Here is a 25,315-nt window from a genome sequence, read left to right as displayed (position 1 = left end):
GGCTTTTGAGTTCTAAAAGCCAAACCTTTGGCAGGGAGAGGGGCATGCTCAGGCCTGAGTAATCTGAAAGACTGCACGACGTGTAGAAGTAGAGATTCTAGTTCCCAGCTCTGTATGGTTTCGCCTCTCAACCAGTACAGACTCACTAATGGGGGTATGAATAGAGATGGAGAAGAATGAAGAAGTCCATGATATTGCTGAGACAGGGTAGCAGTAGCTCAACACAATAATTATTTTATTATATCTCAGTTTCGCGGGCTAGGAATTCAGGCAGGGCTCAGCTGGGCGATTCTTTTGTTCCATGTGATGTTAACTGGGGCCACTCAGTTCTATTCAGCTGGCGGCTGACTGGTCCTGAGGGTCCCAGATGGCTTCACTCACATAGTGGTGCAGCTGGCAAGCTGGGCTCAGCAGGACTGATGACTGGGGTACCTCCATATGGCCTCTCCAGTATAGGGGTCTCAGGGTGGTCGTGCTTCTTACATGGTGGCCCAGGGCTTCCAGAAAGAGTGCTTCAAGAGGTAGGAAACTGCTAGATTCTTAACGTCTGGGCCCAGCAATGGGTAAAGTCACAGTGTTACTTTTGCTGTGATATATTGTTGGAAGCAGTCACAAAGCACACCCACATTTGAGAGTGGGGGACATATATCTTATTTTTTAAGGGGAGAATGTCAAAGAATTGGTAGCCATCTGAAATCTACCATAGAGGGGCTCTATGTCCTGCTCCCTCTCCCAGGCCAAGCCCAGGGAGGAGGAATGACACAGAAATTTCTAAATAGGTTTGTAGCTCTGCGAACAGAATGGTATCACTTCTGGGGGTGAGCCTGGGGGAATAGCAAGACCTCAAAAAGAGATGGCTGTGTGATGTGCACATAAAGATGGGGCTTTAGAGAGAGTCCCCTGGGTGCCAGCGTGATGTGGGAGCACATGTCCTGGAGCATGGAGGGACACCCATAAAAAGAGTTGGCCCCAAAAGGCTGGTAGAGACCACTGGGGGTTGACTTGGCAGGGAGTAGTGTGAAAAGACATCTGAGGACCAGATGGGATGTTGGGCATCTCAGTGACGCGGTATAGGCAGATGATAATGAAAGACTGTATCATCATTTCCCCTACCCTCACCTGATGCCTTGAGTTTATGATGACCCCTGGAAATCAGGAATAGCCTGAAGATGGACAAACAGGGCCCTCCACAGGTTGGGTTCCCCGGGCAGAAGATCCTGGGATGGAGACTAGCCTGCAGGATGTTTACTAGGGTGTGCTCTCGGGATCACCTCCTGTGGAGGGAGGGGCTGCAAGCAGGGCTGGGCAAAGAAAGGGAGGGGCTGGGTTGCAATGCAATCCCACTGGAGAGCTCAGCCAACTGCATGGGCAGCTCTGGAGCTGGGATGGGCCTTTAGAGTTATCCTGAGTTGGGGCAAGAGGGCTGGACCTGTACGCCCCTGCGCTGATCAGGCATTGGATGCAGCCACCGGGAAAAGGAGCGTAATCTTGGGGGAGACGGCTCCCTTCAGCCAGGCCAGTCCCCAAAGGGGCTGACGGTGGAGGCCGTCTGCCAGCAGCACGGCCAACAGCTGGAAAAAAATGCTTTCTTCGTTCCTGAAGGGAGATCTGGAAGGCCCATCCCAGCTTCCATCATGGGATTTATCATAGAAATGATCATGATTGGGGCGCCTGGGTGGCGCAGTCGGTTAAGCGTCCGACTTCAGCCAGGTCACGATCTCGCGGTCCGTGGGTTCGAGCCCCGCGTCGGGCTCTGGGCTGATGGCTCAGAGCCTGGAGCCTGTTTCCGATTCTGTGTCTCCCTCTCTGTCTGCCCCTCCCCCGTTCATGCTCTGTCTCTGTCTGTCCCAAAAATAAATAAAAACGTTGAAAAAAAAAAAAAAAGAAATGATCATGATTTATAAGGTGATGAAGAAAATTACACTGCTTACCACCTGAATTTGTGTTATTCCATGATTTTAAGAGCAAGGGCATATGTACGATGTGTTACTCTGATATAAGACAGATGGTCTTTTTTTTCTTTTAACTTTTTTTTTGTTTATTTATTTTGAGAGAGAGAGAAAGAGAAAGAGAGAGAGAGAGAGCATGAACAGGAGTGGGACAGAGAGAGAGAATCCCAAGCAGGCTCCACACTGTCAGCACAGAGGCCGACACGGGGCTCAAATCCACGAACCTCGAGATCATGACCTGAGCTGGAAGCCAAGAGTCAGACGCTTAACTGACTGAGCCACCCGGGCGCCCCAAGACAGATGGTCTTCTATGTGCCTCTTAGAAAGAGTGAAGGCCCGTCCTCTTCCTTCCCCACAGACAAGAACCTAAAACCAGGACCCACGGAGCTGTTTGCCTGAACACTGCCAATGTCACGTGCAAACCAGGGGCTGTTCTTATTTTGTGTTGCCCACTGGAAGGCTCGAGAGGCCCTTAAAACAAGAACTCCTTATTTCTCGGTTTTCTAAGAGCCACAAATCAGACAGAGCAGGGCTGGAGTCTTTGACAACTGTCTTTGGCAGGAAGTGAGCCCTCTGCCACCTTTTTCTGAGACGTGAGATGTTTATCTGATGCTAGTGGCTGTTTAGAACGAAATAATATGCTGTGTCTTGGGCCGTTTTACATCTTCAAAATGGGGGAGACTGGCTGTGGGCAGCCAAGACGGAAGATAAGCTGGGTGTGAGGGTCAGATCAGTTGAATCCAGCCCGTAACATATGGTTGGAATGAAGATTCCTGGATCCCACGGGCAGAGACACTGGAGATCTGTGTGCAGCAGGGAAGAGAAAGGATGTCTTCCTGAGGAGGTCACTGATCCCTCAGTGCTTCTCCATAGAGCTTTCTGTGGTGGTGACAATGTTTTGTTCCGCTCTGTGCGACATGGTGGATGTTGAAATGTGGCTGGGGTGACTGAGAAAGTGAATTTTGAATTATATTTGATTTGGCTGGTGGCTACTGTGTTGCACGGTGAGGTGCAAAGTCTTGCTCTGGAAGTGTGGTCTGGGGAGCAGCAGCCCCGGCATCCCCTCGGAGTTTGAGACAAGGTGCAGATTTTCAGGTCCAACTCCAGACATGTGACCCAGAATCTGCATTTTGGCAAGACTGCCCTGGGGGGGTTTGTGTCCACTGAAGATTCTCTTTAATTTTTTTTTTTTCAACGTTTATTTATTTTTGGGACAGAGAGAGGCAGAGCACGAACGGGGGAGGGGCAGAGAGAGAGGGAGACACAGAACCGGAAGCAGGCTCCAGGCTCCGAGCCATCAGCCCAGAGCCCGACGCGGGGCTCGAACTCCCGGACCGCGAGATCGTGACCTGGCTGAAGTCGGACGCTCAACCGACCGCGCCACCCAGGCGCCCCTAAGATGCCTTTTTTTTTTTTTTTTTTAATTTTTTTTCAACGTTTATTTATTTTTGGGACAGAGAGAGGCAGAGCATGAACGGGGGAGGGGCAGAGAGAGAGGGAGACACAGAATCGGAAGCAGGCTCCAGGCTCCCGGCTGTCAGCACAGAGCCCGACGCGGGGCTCGAACTCGCGGACCGCGAGATCGTGACCTGGCTGAAGTCGGACGCTCAACCGACCGCGCCACCCAGGCGCCCCTAAGATGCCTTTTTTTTTTTTTTTTTTAATTTTTTTTTCAACGTTTATTTATTTTTGGGACAGAGAGAGGCAGAGCACGAACGGGGGAGGGGCAGAGAGAGAGGGAGACACAGAATCGGAAACAGGCTCCAGGCTCCGAGCCATCAGCCCAGAGCCCGACGCGGGGCTCGAACTCCCGGACCGCGAGATCGTGACCTGGCTGAAGTCGGACGCTCAACCGACCGCGCCACCCAGGCGCCCCTAAGATGCCTTTTTTTTTTTTTTTTTAATTTTTTTTTCAACGTTTATTTATTTTTGGGACAGAGAGAGACAGAGCATGAACGGGCGAGGGGCAGAGAGAGAGGGAGACACAGAATCGGAAGCGGGCTCCAGGCTCCGAGCCGTCAGCCCAGAGCCCGACGCGGGGCTCGAACCCACGGACCGCGAGATCGTGACCTGGCTGAAGTCGGACGCTCAACCGACCGCGCCACCCAGGCGCCCCTAAGATGCCTTTTTTTTTTTTTTTTTAATTTTTTTTTCAACGTTTATTTATTTTTGGGACAGAGAGAGGCAGAGCACGAACGGGGGAGGGGCAGAGAGAGAGGGAGACACAGAATCGGAAACAGGCTCCAGGCTCCGAGCCATCAGCCCAGAGCCCGACGCGGGGCTCGAACTCCCGGACCGCGAGATCGTGACCTGGCTGAAGTCGGACGCTCAACCGACCGCGCCACCCAGGCGCCCCTAAGATGCCTTTTTTTTTTTTTTTTAATTTTTTTTTCAACGTTTATTTATTTTTGGGACAGAGAGAGACAGAGCATGAACGGGCGAGGGGCAGAGAGAGAGGGAGACACAGAATCGGAAGCGGGCTCCAGGCTCCGAGCCGTCAGCCCAGAGCCCAACGCGGGGCTCGAACCCACGGACCGCGAGATCGTGACCTGGCTGAAGTCGGACGCTCAACCGACCGCGCCACCCAGGCGCCCCTAAGATGCCTTTTTTTTTTTTTTTTTTAATTTTTTTTTCAACGTTTATTTATTTTTGGGACAGAGAGAGGCAGAGCACGAACGGGGGAGGGGCAGAGAGAGAGGGAGACACAGAATCGGAAACAGGCTCCAGGCTCCGAGCCGTCAGCCCAGAGCCTGACGCGGGGCTCGAACTCCCGGACCGCGAGATCGTGACCTGGCTGAAGTCGGACGCTCAACCGACCGCGCCACCCAGGCGCCCCTAAGATGCCTTTTTTTTTTTTTTTTTTAATTTTTTTTTCAACGTTTATTTATTTTTGGGACAGAGAGAGGCAGAGCATGAACGGGGGAGGGGCAGAGAGAGAGGGAGACACAGAATCGGAAGCGGGCTCCAGGCTCCGAGCCGTCAGCCCAGAGCCCGACGCGGGGCTCGAACTCCCGGACCGCGAGATCGTGACCTGGCTGAAGTCGGACGCTCAACCGACCGCGCCACCCAGGCGCCCCTAAGATGCCTTTTTTTTTTTTTTTTTAATTTTTTTTTCAACGTTTATTTATTTTTGGGACAGAGAGAGGCAGAGCATGAACGGGGGAGGGGCAGAGAGAGAGGGAGACACAGAATCGGAAGCAGGCTCCAGGCTCCCGGCTGTCAGCACAGAGCCCGACGCGGGGCTCGAACTCCCGGACCGCGAGATCGTGACCTGGCTGAAGTCGGACGCTTAACCGACCGCGCCACCCAGGCGCCCCTAAGATGCCTTTTTTTTTTTTTTTTTAAATTTTTTTTTCAACGTTTATTTATTTTTGGGACAGAGAGAGGCAGAGCATGAACGGGGGAGGGGCAGAGAGAGAGGGAGACACAGAATCGGAAGCAGGCTCCAGGCTCCCGGCTGTCAGCACAGAGCCCGACGCGGGGCTCGAACTCCCGGACCGCGAGATCGTGACCTGGCTGAAGTCGGACGCTTAACCGACTGCGCCACCCAGGCGCCCCTAAGATGCCTTTTTTTTTTTTTTTTAAATTTTTTTTTCAACGTTTATTTATTTTTGGGACAGAGAGAGGCAGAGCATGAACGGGGGAGGGGCAGAGAGAGAGGGAGACACAGAATCGGAAACGGGCTCCAGGCTCCGAGCCGTCAGCCCAGAGCCCGACGCGGGGCTCGAACTCCCGGACCGCGAGATCGTGACCTGGCTGAAGTCGGACGCTTAACCGACCGCGCCACCCAGGCGCCCCTAAGATGCCTTTTTTTTTTTTTTTTTTAAATTTTTTTTTCAACGTTTATTTATTTTTGGGACAGAGAGAGGCAGAGCATGAACGGGGGAGGGGCAGAGAGAGAGGGAGACACAGAATCGGAAGCAGGCTCCAGGCTCCCGGCTGTCAGCACAGAGCCCGACGCGGGGCTCGAACTCCCGGACCGCGAGATCGTGACCTGGCTGAAGTCGGACGCTCAACCGACCGCGCCACCCAGGCGCCCCTAAGATGCCTTTTTTTTTTTTTTTTTAATTTTTTTTTCAACGTTTATTTATTTTTGGGACAGAGAGAGGCAGAGCATGAACGGGGGAGGGGCAGAGAGAGAGGGAGACACAGAATCGGAAGCGGGCTCCAGGCTCCGAGCCGTCAGCCCAGAGCCCGACGCGGGGCTCGAACTCCCGGACCGCGAGATCGTGACCTGGCTGAAGTCGGACGCTCAACCGACCGCGCCACCCAGGCGCCCCTAAGATGCCTTTTTTTTTTTTTTTTAATTTTTTTTTCAACGTTTATTTATTTTTGGGACAGAGAGAGGCAGAGCATGAACGGGGGAGGGGCAGAGAGAGAGGGAGACACAGAATCGGAAGCAGGCTCCAGGCTCCCGGCTGTCAGCACAGAGCCCGACGCGGGGCTCGAACTCCCGGACCGCGAGATCGTGACCTGGCTGAAGTCGGACGCTTAACCGACTGCGCCACCCAGGCGCCCCTAAGATGCCTTTTTTTTTTTTTTTTTTAATTTTTTTTTCAACGTTTATTTATTTTTGGGACAGAGAGAGACAGAGCATGAACGGGGGAGGGGCAGAGAGAGAGGGAGACACAGAATCGGAAACGGGCTCCAGGCTCCGAGCCGTCAGCCCAGAGCCCGACGCGGGGCTCGAACTCCCGGACCGCGAGATCGTGACCTGGCTGAAGTCGGACGCTTAACCGACCGCGCCACCCAGGCGCCCCTAAGATGCCTTTTTTTTTTTTTTTAAATTTTTTTTTCAACGTTTATTTATTTTTGGGACAGAGAGAGGCAGAGCATGAACGGGGGAGGGGCAGAGAGAGAGGGAGACACAGAATCGGAAGCGGGCTCCAGGCTCTGAGCCGTCAGCCCAGAGCCCGACGCGGGGCTCGAACTCCCGGACCGCGAGATCGTGACCTGGCTGAAGTCGGACGCTCAACCGACCGCGCCACCCAGGCGCCCCTAAAGATTCTCTTTAAAGGACATTCCCCACCCCGGCCTCCCATTCGATCAGCCTGTGATTCAATATTGAGGAGAGTGAATAGAGCATTGGAGAATACAGCAAGATCCCAGGCTTCAGAGTGAACAACTGGCCGAGTTTCCCCGAAGGGTGGTTGTGAGGTTTACCACAGGGTGAGCGGGAGCGTTCTGTGAAGGGGCCAGCATGAGACTAGGCCCTGTGGGGATTTTGCTGACAGCCTCTGGGAGGGCTGCCTGAATGTAGCAGCAGACACACTGGACGTGCTCGGCAGGACCGCCGGCTGTGATCAGAATCCTCGGGGATGGTCTCCCTCCATCCCTGGGCGTTCTAGATGCCCAAAAGACTTATCTTTGGGGTCTCAGATAATTTCTTTTCTGTTTCCCACCCCATCCCCACTTTCTACTTTAGCTCTAGCTGTCAAGACGGTTGTTTCAACTCATTCTTACTTGTTTCAATTGCTGCATCACATTTTTCTTGAGAAAATTAGAACTTACCGTGCTTTGTCATTACCTCTCCCACTTCCCCACTACATTTGATACCTTTGGTACATTTGATACATTTGTTGTTTTCAACAAGCTTTTCTAGATTTTGTTCTTTCTCTTGGGGCTTTGTGGTTGTCTCCCTCTCCATTTTTATTTTCCTCACGTTCCTGTCATTTATCTGTAAGAGCTATTGAATCTGAGGTACTAACACTTCCCATGATGCTCAGCAGTATTGCTCTCTTGTGTTGTCCTTGAGGCTGCCATATATCTTTGAAGAGTGGCTCATGACCAGGTCTCATTTCTCTAGGATCCCTCCATTAGCAAAATGGCAAGGGTTTTTGCTACCCAAGCTGGGAGCTGGGAACAGGGAAAATTGCTGATGGTGCCAGCTGAGCACCCCGAAGTGTGCAATGCAGAGCCACTCAGTATGGGCTTTGGGTAAGACATTAAGTACCATCCCGCCTGTTTAGGAAGTGTCCATTGATTTATTCGACATGCAATCTTGACCTCCCTCTTGGGCTGCAAAGAGAGTTGAACCACAGTCTGGATCCCAGAAGCTCACAAATGATTACAGTATCTCCTGGGTGGGGATGGGGTGGTTGTCAACCAGGCTGTAGGGGCCCGGTGAGGGCAGTCGATTACTACTGTTCTCACAGGAAGCGAGGAACAGTGCAGTGAACCCTGCCCTTGTCCCCAGTCTGCAGATTGAAGAGAAGCCATGGGCCAGAGCGCTCTCCATTCTGGGCTTGCTGTTTGTGGTTTCAAGCTCAGGGCTGGAGGATGGGGTCTGGGAACCAAATATTCCTCTAAGGAAGACTGGCAGAAGGGAAAGGGGGAGGGGAGGCATTGGAGAAGGGAATAAAGGATTGAGCTGATGAGAACAGGAAAACTAGTCAACAGGGGAGGTCCACATAGGACCCCAAGGCCTTGGGAGTATCTCGATGAGAAACTTTAGGAGGCCAAACCCTTGTGCAGTATGAGTGACCAATGTCTGGGGGGTAAAGTGCCCATTTGGCTACGGAATAAACACACAAGCCGCTTTAATGGAGAACTGTTTAAATCTTCATTAAGGACGAGGGGGAGTTCATTTCAGGGAAAAATAGGTGAGGGGGGATTGAAAACAAAGTCCCTGAAAATTGGTGTATGGCAAGACCAGTCTCTGAAAGCTAGTTGTTCAGAATATTAATAATAGCAAATCTTTACTGAATGCTTCTCTGGTGCCAGGCACTTTTCTAAGCATCCTGGTAAGTCATTTTATCCTCCCAGCCATCCAAGTTGGTAAGCATTCGAAGTCTCAGCAATGACAATTTCTACCATGTATTAAGAACTGTACCATAAGACAGTGAGCAGCACAGAGAAACATCACTGGCCTTCTGGAGACTATATTCTGGTGGGGGCTCTGAGGGAGATCATAGGCAAGCATAAGAAAAATACATAATAGGTAGTGGTAAGTGCTATGGAGGGAGGTAAGGGTGGGGGGCGGGAGATAAAGATAGGGATTGAGGAACAAGGAGTGAGGGAGGCCTAAGAAGTAGGTGCTATTATTTTGACCATTTTACAAGTGAGAAAAAAGCTGAGCATCAACACAGTCTCTAAATACTGTTCACCAAATGCTTTAAATTAAGAATAGGGAAATTCTGGGGCAGTATCTTACCTCAGAGTCTAACATAGAGTCTGTTTTGTATTTATAATGGTTTAAAATGTTTTGGAAGAGAAACATTCCCTGTTATTTATGCTGATCATTAACAATACAACGCATGTAATGTCCTGCCCTCTCGTTCTCTAGAGCAGTGGGTATCACCACTTGGCACTCTGGGGTCCAGCCATTGGTGTGGGTGCTTGTGTCCCAGATGGAGGAAGAGGGGAAGGGAGGAGAGAGAGAGAGAGAGGGACAGACAGACAGACAGTATGTGCCGTGGGGCTTTATTTTTAAACACTTCCAGATGATTGAGGAGCTGCAGGACTAGACCCTAGGAAAAATAGCCACCATTTGCTGTGGACCAGCGCTTTAATATGGTGGCAGGGTGAACGGAGGCCCCCAGAGCCGGTGGGAGAAATACTGGTGGTCGCTGCTGGGCTGCATGAAAGGCTCTGGCTTTGCTGAGTGGGGTGGAGAAGCCATGATGAAGAGTGAGGTACCCTGCAGCACAGAGGGAGGTGAGGAGGTGGGTTTGGGGAGGCAGTAAAGGGAGGACAGGTGTGGCCAAAGCAACGCGGAGGAGATGTGAGTAAGGCTAGGTGTCTAGTGGGAACATCTGAGTAAGTTTTGCTATCGCAACCCAACTCTCCATTCTGTTTCTAAATCTTAAATAAAATCTGTATTACTCACCCATGCTTGGGAGATTTTTCAACTTTTAATTATAGGATGTTTCAAATATGTACAGAATCGGAAGAGTACATATTATGAACCCACAAGTACCACATGTTGACTACGTTCAACAATGGTCAATATCAATACTCCCCACCCCCATCCCAGATATTTTTGGGGAGTAAATCCCACAGATTTAAAGTTCTTACCCATAACATTTCGCAGTTCATCTAAAAGTGGTAAAGATTTTTTTTATTAAAAAAATTTTTTTTAGGGGCGCCTGGGTGGCGCAGTCGGTTAAGCGTCCGACTTCAGCCAGGTCACGATCTCGCGGTCCGTGAGTTCGAGCCCCGTGTCAGGCTCTGGGCTGATGGCTCGGAGCCTGGAGCCTGTTTCCGATTCTGTGTCTCCCTCTCTCTCTGCCCCTCCCCCGTTCATGCTCTGTCTCTCTCTGTCCCAAAAATAAATAAACGTTGAAAAAAAAAATTAAAAAAAAATTTTTTTAATGTTTATTTATTTTTGAGAGAGAGAGAAACAGAGCATGAACAGGGGAGGGGCAGAGAGAGAGGGAGACACTGAATCTGAAGCAAGCATGCTCCAGGCTCTGTGCTGACAGCTCAGAGCTTGATGCGGGGCTTGAACCCAAGAACCGTGAGATCATGACCTGAGCCAAAGTCAGACGCTCAACCAACTGAACCCCCAGGCACCCCTTAAAACATTTTTTTAATGTTTATTTAAAGACTTCTTTTTAAAAATGTAATGCCAGGGCACCTGGGTGACTCAGTCGGTTGAGTGTCCAACTTCGGCTCAGGTCGTGATCTCACGGTTTGTGAGTTCAAGCCCTGCATTGGGCTCTGTGCTAACAGTTTACTCAGAGCCTGGAGCCTGCTTCAGATTCTGTGTCTCCTTCTCTCTGTGCCCCTCCCCTGCTTGTGCTCTGACTCTCAAAAATAAAATAAATGTTAACAAAATTAAAAAAATAAAAAATAAATAAAAACGTAACCCCAGTATGTTAACAATTCCTTGTTACCTACAATTAGCATTCAGATTTTTCGATTGCCTGTAATTGATTTTAGAGTTGGTTCATTTCAGTCAAGATCCAAATGAGGTCCATGTGTTCCAATTAGTTGACATATGTCTTTTAATTGTAGGTTCCTCTTCAATTTCTCTATTCTTCTTTGCAGCTCATTTATTGAAGAGACTAGGTTGTTCACCTATAGACCTTCTCATGGTCCAGATTTTGTTGTTTGCTTCTCCATGGTGAAATATAACAGGTTCCTCTGTCCCCTGTTTTTCTTTTTTTTTCAACGTTTATTTATTTTTGGGACAGAGAGAGACAGAGCATGAACGGGGGAGGGGCAGAGAGAGAGGGAGACACAGAATCGGAAACAGGCTCCAGGCTCTGAGCCATCAGCCCAGAGCCCGACGCGGGGCTCGAACTCACGGACCGCGAGATCGTGACCTGGCTGAAGTCGGACGCTTAACCGACTGCGCCACCCAGGCGCCCCTCTTTTTTCTTTTTTTTTAATGTTTATTTATTTATCTTGGAGAGAAAGAGAGAATATAAGCCAGGGAGGGACAGAGATAGAGGGAGACACAGAATCTGAAGCAGGCTCTAGGGTCTGAGCTGTCAGTGCAGAGCCCAACACGGGGCTTGGCCATATGAACCATGAGATCATGACCTGAGCCTAAGTTGGACGCTTAAACAGCTGAGCCACCCAGGCACCCCTGTCGCCTGTATTTCTTAAAATTTGGTAGTTTGATAGAGGCTTGACTGGCTTTGGGTGCTATGTTTTTGGTGAGACCACTTCACAGGTGGTGATTTTTCTTTCAGGAAGCATATCGTATATGGTGCTCTCTGTTTTCGAGGCATGAGCAGTCATTGATGCCCAAATCCACATCCATTAGTTCATTAAGGGTTGTAAACTGTTGATGTTCTAATTCCATCATTCCTTCTTCATTTATTAGCTAACACTCTTCTATAAAGGAAAATTCCTGCTAAACTGTTTGGTTTCTCTGAGTTATAGTGTGTGCAGGAGAAGCCTGACACATGCTTGATTCTTTCTCTTTATTAATTCTAGTCTGAACAATGACATGTGTATCCTTGAGACCTAAGCATAATCTTCCTTAAAGTTGTATTTACTCATAGTTACAACATTGAATTGTTTGATTTCAGAATACTTGCATTGTTAAGTAGTTTCCCAAAAGTTGGATCCCAGGCTAGGCTGCTTTAATCACATTTACATATTGGGGTGCCTGGGTGGCTCTCAGTTGAGCATCAGCCACTCGTGGTTCATGAGTTCAAGCCCTGCACTAGGCCCTGTGCTGACAGCTCAGAGCCTGGAGCCTGCTTCAGATTCTGTCTCCTCTCTGCCCCTCCTCTGCTTGTGTGCTCTCTCTCTCTCTCTCTCTCAAAAATAAATTTAAAAAAATTAAAATTTTTTAAAAAATCAGATTTATATATTTATGTGATATCATGATTTGCAATTCTGTGGTACATGATAACATCATTGGTGCATGAAAGTGAAGAAACCTTGTATTAGAAGGGGTTTATTTATAAAAGAGTCTGGGAAAAGCTGAGGATTAACTGTAGGAGTAAAGAGATTTACTGAAACTGAAGGGCAACATTAGGTCATAAAAAGCATTTGTATCGTGACATTATTTAACGTTTAATTGGTAGCTATGTGAAGAATCATCAAAATAACCAACGAATTAATGAAGATTATCCATCAGAGGACTTTCAGTTGCACGGGGTGTAAAGTGGGTTAAGCATGAGCTTACAGTATTTGCTGAACCATCCAGGGATAGATCTGACAGGACCTCAGGGCTCAGATGCCAGGACCAGGTTTTTCTTCATTTCTGGGTTCTGCTTCCTTTGTGCTGAGGCCGTTCTCACAGAGACTCTCCCCTGTGGTCCCAAGATGGCAACTGTCAGTTTCTTGCTCTTGTGGTACAGCCTTCTTTGTTGCACATCAGTAGGAAAGAGAAGAGGGCCTTCCTTTAATTTTCACTGAGTCTTTTTTTTTTAACTCTCCCATTTATCATTTCCATATAATTGAAAAACTGAATTTATCTAAGACATTAAAATGAATGTATAATCATAGGATACTTCCTGTTACAAATAACAGAAATACCTTGCTCAAATTGGCTTAAGAAAGGGAAAATATTGGCTTGGAATACAGCACAGTGAGGGGAATCTGGGCTTCATCTAGGGGCAGGGTCTAATCCAGAATATAATTTTCATTGAGTCTCACTGGTCCTAGACGGGTCTGTGTGTCTATCCCTGAATCAATCACTGTAGTCAGGAAAATGGGGTAGGTTGTAGGTAAAGTTGTGGGTAAAGTTCATGTTTATGCCCATTTTTCAGGGAGATGGTCCACAGCTTTGATTATCAAAGGCCAACCCAAAGAGTTGGCTCTTCTGAGATAATGTTAGATATTGAACCGGACTGAACTGTTTTTGTTTGTTTGTTTTACAACTGAGACTTCATATCTGTACTGTCTTTTTGAATGTTTTCAATATAAGGTGTAGACTCCACTTTTTAGCTGCCCTTTATCAAGTGATGGTGAGCCTGTTGGGATTACCAGAGAGAGTAAATACTGATCAGAATTTAGTCTCTATCATTTCTTTAGGTTCTAGATGTTGTGACCCCTTTTCCCTCCCAACAAAACCCTATGTCTGGACCCACAGCAGAGTGGCCCCAAGCTCTGTCACAGAGGGTAAGCCCCAGCCACCAGCTGCCCTCCTCAGGCTGGTCTGCCCAGGGATGGAGGCCTGTTCATTCTGGGTGAGGAAAAGCTCTTTGGGAATTATTTCCCGGTAATGATTCCAAGGCCTCATGCAGGATGATATTTTTCTGCTAACCCCAGACCAGCGCCCAGCGTGCGCGTTGTTGACACCGGATAATGTTAGTTCTCTGGCTGATACCAGAGGCGGATGAGCAAACATCGGGCGGCTGGCAGAATCCCCGACTTCCTGAGCGTCCACAGTCGCGAATTCATTGACGTTTAAACACACAGAGACCTATCACCCCTGCCCTTTGCGTTTGCCAGGAGATGAGGTTATCCGTGGGTGATTGTTGTAAATAGTCACCCCTCATTTCCCCCTCCAACTTGCACTTTGGATTTTAATCAGGTTCAAAAACCTGCCTTGCACTTGGCTTATTTTCCTCATCTGTACGACTTCCAGGCTAGTCCCGGGATGCTTAGACTTTAATGTGCACACGAATCACCAGGGATCTTGTTCAAAGGCAGAGTCCCATTAGCAGATCTGGGGTGGGGGCCTGAGATTCTGCATTCCTAACAGGCGTCCAGTGATGCCCATGCCCCTTCAAGGTCCACACATCTAAGAGCAAAGGGCTAGGCCAATGGCTTTCAACCCTGACCGCACATTGGAGTCACCGGGGCAGCTGTTGAAATTCTCATGCCTGGTCCTCCTCTCAGATGTTCGGATTTACCTGGCTTGCGTGCGACTCTCCAGGTGATTCTGATGTGCAGCCGGGGTTGGTTGACCACCGCTGGCTGAGCCCTCGGCCTTCAGCCTCTGTCTGCTAGCTCCTCCTCACCACCAGTCTGGCCTCTCACACCACCTCTCACTGTGCTCCTGGGCACTTCCCTCCCTTGTCCTTGGCATTCACAAAAAGCTTATTGTGGACTAGAACTTTCCACACAACCTGATGAGGTCAACACTGCTTCTATCCCCATTTTGCAGGCAGAGAAACTGAGGTGTGGAGAGTGAGATGTCTTGTCCCAGGTGACACAGCAATTCAGCAGTGGCAGGACCCACTCAGGTCTTCTGTCTCTGGGGCACAAAAGTAGCAGAGTGTGGGTTCGGGGGATGGTCTCTGGAGCCAGAAAGACATGGGACCCACCACTTAATATCAGTGTGACCTTAGGCAGGTTGCCTACATCCTGCCAGTGGTAGGTCCCCACTCCAAAATGGGGGTGATAAGAACACCCACTTCTCAGGACTGTGAGCAACAGAAATGGAGATGACTGGTTTGTTTTTTTTTTTTTTTAACTTTATGTATTTATTTTGAGGGAGGGAGGGCCAGAGAGAGGGGGAAAGAGAGAATCCCAAGCAGGCTCTGCACTGTCAATGCAGAGCCCGATGCAGGGCTTGAACTCACAAAACCATGAGATCGTGAGATTTGAGCCAAAACCGAGAATCGGATGCTTAACAGACTGAGCCACCCAGGTGCCTTGGAGAGGTCTCTTATAAGTTATGCCCCTAAAGCCTGGGCCACAGGAAATGCCACATGCTATCTCCGCAGCACTTGCTGTGAGCCCCTCTTCTTTGGCACTGGGCACAGGCTCCTGGACTATAACTCTTCTGTTCTCACACCAACTCTTTGAATAGAAAGTAAGTTCCTTCAAGACAGAAAAAGTAGGGGCGCCTGGGTGGCGCAGTCGGTTGAGCGTCCGACTTCAGCCAGGTCACGATCTCGCGGTCCGTGAGCTCGAGCCCCGCGTCGGGCTCTGGGCTGATGGCTCGGAGCCTGGAGCCTGCTTCCGATGCTGTGTCTCCCTCTCTCTCTGCCCCTCCCCCGTTCATGCTCTGTCTCTCTCTGTCCCAAAAATGAATAAAACGTTGAAAAAAAAAATTAAAAAAAAAAAAATCTCCTTCCTTGGGGCGCCTGGGTGGCGCAGTCGGTTAAGCGTCCGACTTCAGCCAGGTCACGATCTCGCGGTCCGTGAGTTCGAGCCCCGCGTCGGGCTCTGGGCTGATGGCTCAGAGCCTGGAGCCTGCTTCCGATGCTGTGTCTCCCTCTCTCTCTGCCCCTCCCCCGTTCATCCGTTCATGCTCTGTCTCTCTCTGTCCCAAAAATAAACGTTGAAAAAAAAATTTAAAAAAAATTTTTTTAATATTTTTTTTTACGGGGCGCCTGGGTGGCGCAGTCGGTTGAGCGTCCGACTTCAGCCAGGTCACGATCTCGCGGTCCGTGAGTTCGAGCCCCGCGTCGGGCTCTGGGCTGATGGCTCAGAGCCTGGAGCCTGTTTCCGATGCTGTGTCTCCCTCTCTCTCTGCCCCTCCCCCGTTCATGCTCTGTCTCTCTCTGTCCCAAAAATAAATAAACGTTGAAAAAAAAAATTTTAAAAAAATATTTTTTTTACTATTTTACATTTTTCTCATTTACTATTTTACATTTTTTTAATTTTATTTTTTATTTTTTAAAATTTACATCCAAAGGGGCGCCTGGGTGGCGCAGTCGGTTGAGCGTCCGACTTCAGCCAGGTCACGATCTCGCGGTGCGTGAGTTCGAGCCCCGCGTCGGGCTCTGGGCTGATGGCTCAGAGCCTGGAGCCTGTTTCCGATTCTGTGTCTCCCTCTCTCTCTGCCCCTCCCCCGTTCATGCTCTGTCTCTCTCTGTCCCAAAAATAAATAAAAAAAAAACGTTGAAAAAAAAAATTAAAAAAAAAAAAAGACAGAAAAAGTACAAGCGTAAAATGTGTGAATGTGGTCTTTTTGATTCATGACCTCAAATGGGTGTCCTTTGCCCCATGGGGCCTAATGGTGGGAGGCAACAGATTTACCAGTGTTTGTCACTTGGTGGATTTATATGTTGGTCAACGGAAGATAATCATATCGAAACAGAAACTGTCAGATAAGTATAAATAATCATACCTTGATGGGGTCATTCATTCATTCATTCAGCCAGCCAGCCAGCCATTCATTCATTGCCTTCTGTTCACTCAGACCCTATGGAGTGACTGAACACATCTCATCCTGAATCACCCAAACCGGGCCGGCTCTGCTGCTCTGTCCCCCGTGGTGCAGGAGGGACGGTCGAGGAGGTGGGGGCTCAATCTCATGTGCATGTCCTGCATTCAAGAAACTGCTTTTAACAGGCTCCATACCAAGGAGTTTTTTTTTTAAAGTTTATTTATATTTATTTTGAGAGAGAGAGAGGGAGAGAGAGAGAGAGAGAGAGAGAGAGAGGCAGAGAGAAGGAGAGACAGAATCCCTCTGCTGTCAGCGCAGAGCCAGAGGCGGGACTCAAACTCACAAACCAAGAGATCATGACCTGAGCTGAAACCGAGAGTCGAAAGCTTAACCAGCTGAGCCACCCAAGTGCCCCAGGACCTTCCCAGTTTTAACACTGAAAGTCCCACTTTCCTGGAAACCCTTCAGCCCCGGGCAAACGGGGATGACAGTTCACCCCACCGCAACCATACGGGTCTGGGGCCACGTCCTTTCCTTTCCCACACCTGACAGCGCGTGTCCTTCAGCCTTTTCTTCAGAGAGGGCTCTTTGGCGTGAGGTGCTTCCTGCTGGCTTCTCTAACCCCTTTCGTGATGTGGGCCCACAAGCCCTGGAGTCTGGACCAGTGTTGCTGACTCCCAACATGCCTGGACTTGGGGTCGTGATAGGTTCCCTGCCTGCTCCCTGCTTAGCATTTCTCCCTGCACAGCCTGGCGTCTTTCTCCTTCCATTTCAGGGCATTGTGGGTAGCCAGGGAGTCTTTGTCTCGACACGGTCACGAGCGGAGTGTTTATAAAAGCAAAAACCTCCACCTCCCTCCTTTCTCAGGGCTGGGAGCACTCTTTGCTCAGGCAAGAGCTCAATGAGTACACGAAATTGGGGCTGTTTTCTTTCTAACGCCATTTCAGATGACGCTGAATATTTTTAAACTAAAGCAAGCAACACCACGGCTAAAAATGCTTGGGTTTGAAAATAAACGTGTGGCAGATTTACACCAATCCCTTGACTCCGAGAGGGTTTCAGCAGCAAGTCCACTACGTGATTAAAGGGGGCTCACGCAGCAGAGCTTGATTTTCCCGTGTGAGAAGAAGTCTGGAGGTGGGCAGTTGCTGATATTGATTTAGGGATCAGTGATGTCAGGTTCCGATTTGGTACCAATGCCATTGTCTTGGTCCCCTCATGTCAAAAAGTGGCAGCAGCAACTCCAAACATCATGCCGTGGCAGCTGAGCTCAAAGAGACAGTGGAGTGGAGGCACCTGGGTGGCTCAGTCGGTGAAGCCTCAGCTTGATTTCAGCTCAGGTCACGATCTCACCGTCGTGAGACTGAGCCCTGCATCAGGCTTCCAGCTGGCTGTGGAGCCTGCTGGGTTTCCGTCTCTCCCTCTCCCTCGGCCCCTCCACCGCTCGCACGGATGCACGTGCAGACGTGCTCTCTGTCTCTCTCTCAAAAAATTAAGAAAAAGAGGAAGCAGGGTGGCCAAGAACAGGGACTCTCTCCTTTCCTGCCCCTCTCTCCTTGGGGGAAGTAATTCCCAGAAGCTCCTCTCCCCAGGCCCCCTCTCCCTGGCACACTTCCCCTCACATCCTACTGGCCAGCCTGGGTCATACATCCATCCACCCATGGGCCAGGAGCAGGTTCCATCTTCTTTGCGGTTCAGGGGGCTCTGCCCAATGCATGAAACACTATTGGGGTTCTTTTAGGGATGGGTGGCTTTGGCTAGATGACCAAAAATGTATCCTCGGCCTTCTCTCTTGGGTCTCTGAAGCCCTGGGCTCTGGCCACCATTCTGTTTCCATCTTGCTTGGATGTGAATAACGTGGTGAACCGGAGGCACCTTCCTCAAGCCCTGATAGAGCCCCTATGTGCCGCTTGCAAAGAAGGCAGGGAAGGCAAGCTAACACTTTACCAGTGGCTCCATGGCAAGAAACAATCTTGAAAACAGATAAACTAGATCATTTCAAAAGGAACTTCTTCCTTGATGTTTCTGAGTGTCTGCAGGACTGGATGGCCAGCATCTTGTCTACAGGCATTTTTTTTTTTTTTTTTTTTTTTGTGGACGCTACAGATATAGATGCAGATATTGACAGATACAAATATAATTATAGATTGTGTTATCTGCTGGTGTCTGCAGAGCAGATGGAGACCCATCTGTTGGGGAAGGCTCTGAAGTCCAGCCAGGGCAAATGGAGGGGCCTCAGCCCCAAGAGAGTAAGCGAGACTCAGGGATCCGGGGCTGGCCCCCCATCTCTGAGTGAGAAGTGGCTGAGTCAGGCCCCAATTCAGGGCTCCCTATAAGGGATGTGGGGCTTGAAGCAGACAAATTGATCTCATTATTGGATTATAGTTGACAAACCATCCTTTGAAAAACCAAAGCCATAACAGAACACCTGGCAGGGTCCCCCTGATGCTCACACATCTCTGCATTTTGGAGCTAAAGGCAGGGTGCATGTATGTTCAGGTGTTCTCCACTTGTGGAAGGAGAGATCCCAGCAGCTTTTCTGGAAGACTTGAGACCAAGGAGGTTAATGATTGATGTCTTTCCCTGGGGCACCAGGCCTGGGGGATGGAAGATGAGTAGCCAGTAGCTCTACAGCTGACACTAGTCTGTCTCTGATATTTAAAAAAAATTTTTTTAACGTTTATTCATTTTTGAGAGATGGAGAGAGACAGAGCATGAGTGGGGGAGGGGTAGAGAGAGAGGGAGACACAGAATCCGAAGCAGGCTCCAGGCTCCCAGCTGTCAGCACAGAGCCCAGTGCGGGGCTCGAACTCACGGACCACGAGATCATGACCTGAGCTGAAGTTGGATGCCCAACCAACTGAGCCACCCAGGCGCCCCTCTCTCTGATATTTTTAAAGAAAAGCTTGGAGTTGGGCAGTCAGTGTGGTGGTAATTAAGCAGTATTCATTATTTATGGCTTTGTTTATAACATAGGATATTAGTCAACTTATCCTGAGAGCCGTAGGCAAAACCTTTCCCCAAATCTAGATTGTCCTGCCTAGGGGAAACTCTGCCCCCCTCTCTGGGTGGTGAGCATGCTCCTCTCCTTTTGTTCCTTCCTGGTCAAATTACGCCCCATGGATTTGCTGTGTTGGAACACCAATGATCGGTGAAGGACAAGGAAAGAAATCTGTTCCCTTCCCCTTTTCCTCCTTCTCCTTCCCTCCCTTCATTTCCTCCTGTCCTTCCTTCTCCTCTTTCTCCTTTTTTCTTCCTCCTCTACTCTTCCCCTTCTCCTGCTTCTTCTCATGTTAATGTTAAAGAGACTACTTGTTGGGCACTACTATGTGCCAGGTACTGTGTTAAGCATTTTACATATATTTATTTCATTAATCCCCCAACAAGGCTATGAGCTGGATTTTATATTACCTTTGATTTACAGGCAAAGAATTGAAGCAAAAGAAAATAAATTACGTGTTCAAGGTCACAAAACTAGGAAGTGGCAGGGCCAGGACTATCTGACTTTAGAGTCCCAGTTTGTTTGTTTTTTTTTTAAGCCTCTTAATAAACTAGCCTTATTTTTCTATTTATAAGTATGATGAGCACCAGTATGCCCCTTGCCAGGCTTTCTGGCTATGAACATCCTGCCACTCCTAGTCACGTGTCTCTCAGAATCTACACACTCTTTTGTGTGTGTGTGTGTGTGTGTGTGTGTGTGCCAAAGCATCTGGAAGTTGACTGCAGACATAATGGCATTTTACCCCCTAAGTATTTCAGCTTGAGTCTCCCAAGAATGAGGGCAGCTGCTTCCTGCCCTCAAAAGCATTACCACCTCTAAGGAAATCAACCTTATTTCGATGACACCATCCAGTGCTGACTCCATGCTCGAATGGCCTCCGAGGTCCCACAGATGACCTCTATACCTATTTTTTCCCCCTCAATCCAGAATGCAGTTGAGGTTTATAGCCTGCCTTCGGTGATAATGAAACTTTAGTCTCCCCCAGTGAAGTGCAATAGCCTGATTCCTTCATTAGTCTTCAGAACATCCATGTTCAGGGATTTGTCTGTTTCTTCATGATCTTTTATGTCAAATTGTTTCTGGTAAGACCTGCCCCCCCCACCCCGCCCCCAAGGTAATCTTGTGTGGCTTCCCTTGCATGACAACAGGAGCACATAATGTCAGGCCATCCCACTACTGTCAGCACCAAGCCTGACCCTTTGGTTAGAATGGTGTCCTCCGGATTTCTCTCCATTAAGCACATTTCCTCCTCTGTAGCTAACGAAGGCCAGGGAGGGAAGGAAAATGTCAGTCTGGAGTTTTTGGTTGTAAGTGACAGAAAAGCAGTTCACATTGGCTTAAACGTGTCACAGGAGTTTATTGTCTCCAATGAGTAGTAAGTCCAGAGTTTTCTTGCTTTAGGTTTGCTGGGGTCATGTCATCAGCGGTCAGTCTCCTTCTTCCATCTCTTGCTCTGTTTTCCTTGTTTGGCTTTTCCCAGGATGGTGAAAGTGGTTGCAGCTGCAGGCTCACAAACCTTTGTAGTTAGCCATGCCGGGGAGAGAGATCCCCCTTCACAAATGGTTCCAGCCAGAGGCCCTGAGCCGAGCCTCACTGGCTTGGCTGGAACCTTCTCCCACTTCAGTCACTGATTGGCTAGGCCTGCATCACCTCCCACCCTTGGATCCAGAGTTAGCATCGGTAGCCCATTTTTCTGTCTTCTTTGTGCCTCATCTTGGAGAAGGTAGGAGTATCAATAAAGACAGTTGCCTATGTGGCTTGACATCTTGACATGAAGAGCCCCAGGGAGACCCCTGCCCCTGAGACATCCTTGCCATGAGCAGTGCTGGCACAGACACCCGCTGACCTGGAGCTTAGGGCACCAGGCCCGGTGGGGTGTATGTGTGTGAGGTGGAAGCAAGGGGAGTGCAAAGGTGGTGGGCTCCATAACAGAGGAGATGGACCCCATAACTGTGGAAGGCAGGGTGGGGGCTGGGAGGTTCTAGGCCTGACTCCCCAGGTACCTGGCCCTGTGGCCTCTGTATGTGCCATGTTTCCTCATCTATAAAAGGAGAAGAGGCATGTGTTGGGCTTTTATTCAGGTCCTCTGTTGTAAGCACCCGAAGATATCATGGACACTCTGTAAACATAAAAAATGTAAAGGTGTTTCAGGCCCGTGAGACACTCATTCCATACTGACAGCTAGGGCACAATCTTGTCATCAGTGTGTTCCCAGAACTCCCTCACTCCAATTATTTCAAATATTTCCAATGGTCTAAGAGAGACAACTTTTCTGCAAAGCATTATATGCAAAGCATTAATCAAGCAAGGCAGCAGGGTGGTTGGATATACAACCTCTGGTTTCTTGGAGCTCTGTGACCTCAGGCAAGCCATGGCATCTCCCTGGGTCCCAGTTTCCTTACCTGAAGACTGGGCACCTAATAACCTGTGAGTCTTAGCTCTCTCCTGAGAAGGTTGCTGCGAATATTAAATAAGATAAAGTATATAAAAGGCTCATCCTAAAGTCTAGCATACAGTAAGTGTTCAATAGATGCTGGTTATCATTTTTTGTCTGCTGTTTATTTTGTACAGGATAGTAAGATGCTACCTCTTGGGGAGTATGGTGAGCTGGGTAAGCAGATTGAAACTTCTGCTAAACAAAACTAAAAATACTGAATAAAAAATTAATTAAATACATCCATGAGAAGCCAAACCAAACAACATACACACAAAAATACTCCTGTTTAAAATTCAGTGGGGGTGAGATCCAGATAGGTAAGTGGAATACTGTAGCCAGCTTTTGCCTTGAGGGCACAGCCTTGGGGGGCTTGGGTGGGGTGGAGAGGTGGGGTCTCAGAGAAGAGCCCCTATAAGGCTGGGGCTCCAAAGAGCTCCACACCCAATGCAGTGAACTAGTCATTCTGACCTGGAGACTGCAAGGAAAATTGCTTGTCTTAAAGCTGGGCATGGAGTGAAGTGGGTAGAAAGAGCTTCTACTTTCTCTGAGAAATCTTTACCACTAGTCAGCTGGAAAGTAAAGATAATAGGATCATACCTTCCCAGATCTCTTCGGAATAATAAGTCCCAGGGTTTTACAGGATGTAAACTAAGTGTGCTTAATATGGTTTCAAGAAAACAAAGGTGAGGTTAAAAACATGACTAAAGAAAAAAAAAACACAGATTTGAAAACAAAATCAAATAGAACTTCTATACATGGAATGTTGAATTAGTGAAATGAAAAACTCAATTCTTGGATTTAACAGCATATTCAACATACCTGAAGGGAGAATTAGTGAGCTAGAAAATAGACCTGAAGAAGTTACCCAAAATGCAGCCCCAGAGGTACAGACATGGAAGAAGGAGAGATGAAGAAACACTAAAGGTGGGACCAAGTGATAATGCCTGAAAACTTTTTGGGAATAATGAAAGTTATTCATTATCAACAGGTTCAGGCGGCTCAACAGATTTTAAGTGGGATAAACAAATTAGAATCAATCTACATTTGGACACAATGGAGTGAACCCAAAAGACAGAGAGAGAGAAGCAGAATGTGCAGAGTACTTCCCTGGGTGGCAGGACAGCAGCGTGCTGAGGGCATGGCTCTGGAATGGAGCCCTTACCCACCCACTTACCTGCTGGTGGCCTTGGACAGGTCATCCCTAAGCAGCGGCTTTTTCCTCATAAAATGGGCATAATAACCACAATAATATTAACTGTTGGGTAGGTTGCAATGATTAAATGATCTAAATTCTCTAATTAATATTATCCTCAGCCCAGTGCCTAACATATGAGCAGGACTCAAGAAAGGCCAGCTGCTCTTTTCGAGGAGGGGGTGGTTTCTATCTTTCCGAAGGCACTTGAGCAAGATGGTGCCGGTGGGTAGGGGTTGGAGACAATGAAAGAGGATCAGAAGCATAGCTCAAGCACACTCCACTTTCATCTTGCTGGTGACCTTCTGGCACATCATCTGAGACTCAGTTTCCACATCTCTTCCTCAGTGCAGCCTTCCTTGTCCCCATCCTACCCTACCCCAGGCAGGTCAGGGCTCTCACACAGAAGCGTGAATGGACTTCTATTATGGCATTTATTAAAATGCTGCTATAATTTTTTTAACCTGCTTAAGGTACCCCACCATGCTGTGAGCTCTTCTTGGCATCTGCAGCACTTGGCACAGTTTCTATCACATATTGGGATCTCATAAATATTTTAGGTGAATAAACATTGCTCAGAGCCATAAGCTGTTGGTCTAAGAAAGAGAAGATCCCCCCCCCCCCGCTCCAGTTTATCCAGTGTATTAAATCCCATTGGCAACACAAAACCCATTTCATCCAGTTGCACTCATGATTCATGAAGGGCAAATGGTGGGGCAGCAAACTCTGGTGTCTGTGCCGGAAGTAGCCTTTCGTCAGGGCAGGTTCTTGGTCAATTTTTCTGGCAAAGGTAAACGTGGTCAGATAAAGAAGAAAAGGAAATCCTCTTCCCTGTGGAAATTATGCCTCTGTTGGAGGTTGTGTGATTGCAGTATCAGCCTGACCCACTGATGCTGTACAATCAGTAGGGTGACTTGTTAATAGGGAGCCAGAGCAGGTGGCCAATATGTTAAAGGGCCAGATAGATGGTTGCCTACAGCCTTGAGCCAGGGCAAGAGCACAGAGTTGGGATGTGTCAGTTCTCTACTGCTGTGTAACAACCTCTCCCCTCCCCAAACACAAACTTAGTGGCTTAGAACTAGAGTCATTCATCTATGGGTCAACAGGACAGTTCTGCCTATCTTGACAGGATTTGGTTGGTTTGGGCCATCATCGTCCAAGCATCTTTGGGCTGCTAGAGGCTGGCTAGTCTAGGTGATCTTATTCACATTCTTAGCTAATTGGCTGCCTACTGGGACAACAGGGGTGACGGGTGCCATTCATCTCTCAAAAGATGAGGCCAGGCTTGTTTACATGGTGGTGGTAGGACTCAGAGTGAGCAGAAGCTGCAAAGCTTCTTCAGGCCTGGGATCAATGCTGGCACTGCATCACGTCCACTGCATTCTGTTGGTCAAAGCAAGACACAGGCCAACTGACATAACAAAGAGGCATGGATACAGAGAAGAGTGGAATTGTGGCCTTTCTCTTTCGCCAAACATTCTACCACAGTGGATGAGGGGGACGTTTCTTTTCTGATAATATGCATTTTCAGAGGTAGTTGTTTTTGCAGATGGGATTGTGAAAAGTACTTTGGTCCTTGGTCAACCAGTCTCCAGGCCCTGGAGCACTTTGAACTGCCCCTCCTCTTGTATTTCATCTATATCTGAGTTCTCTGAAAGGTCTCCAAGGCAAAAGGTGCTGGATCTTGTCAGAAATGAGCCCCAGCCCAGGCTCTCACAGACTCCTGAAAAAGGAAAGGAAAGGACTCTTTCACAATAAGCCAAGGAGATGCCCCTCATCATGTCAGCTATTGACTGATCGCTGCATAGGTGCGAGAGGCAGGCTGGAGCCACAGTAGCACCTTTTCTGGCTGCCCAGAAAGCTGAAAAGACAAAAAGTGGTGTTTAGTGCTCTCTCTCAAGGACCAGCTTAAGGGAGAGGAGCCTGGCAGGCTGGAGACCCTTTAGGGACATGATTCTAGGACTGCAGGAGAGAATATCTCTCAGCAGTGCACATTCTTCAGAACAAGCACATTCCCTTCTTCTTTTTTAAATATAATTTATTGTCAAGTTGGCTAACATACAGTGTATACAGTGTTCTCTTGGTTTTTGGGGTAGGTTCCCATGATTCACCACTTACATACAACACCCAGTGCTCATCCCAACAAGTGCACTTTTCCCCTCTCTCTCCCTCTCATCACCCATTTTCCCCTCTCTCCCGCCCCTCCCCATCAACCCTTAGTTTGTTCTCTGTATTTAAGAGTCTCTTATGGTTTGCCTCCCTCCCT

Source organism: Lynx canadensis, chromosome C2 (genome assembly GCF_007474595.2).
Source record: "Lynx canadensis isolate LIC74 chromosome C2, mLynCan4.pri.v2, whole genome shotgun sequence".
NCBI lineage: Eukaryota > Metazoa > Chordata > Mammalia > Carnivora > Felidae > Lynx > Lynx canadensis.
Note: the sequence above shows the minus strand (reverse complement) of the source record.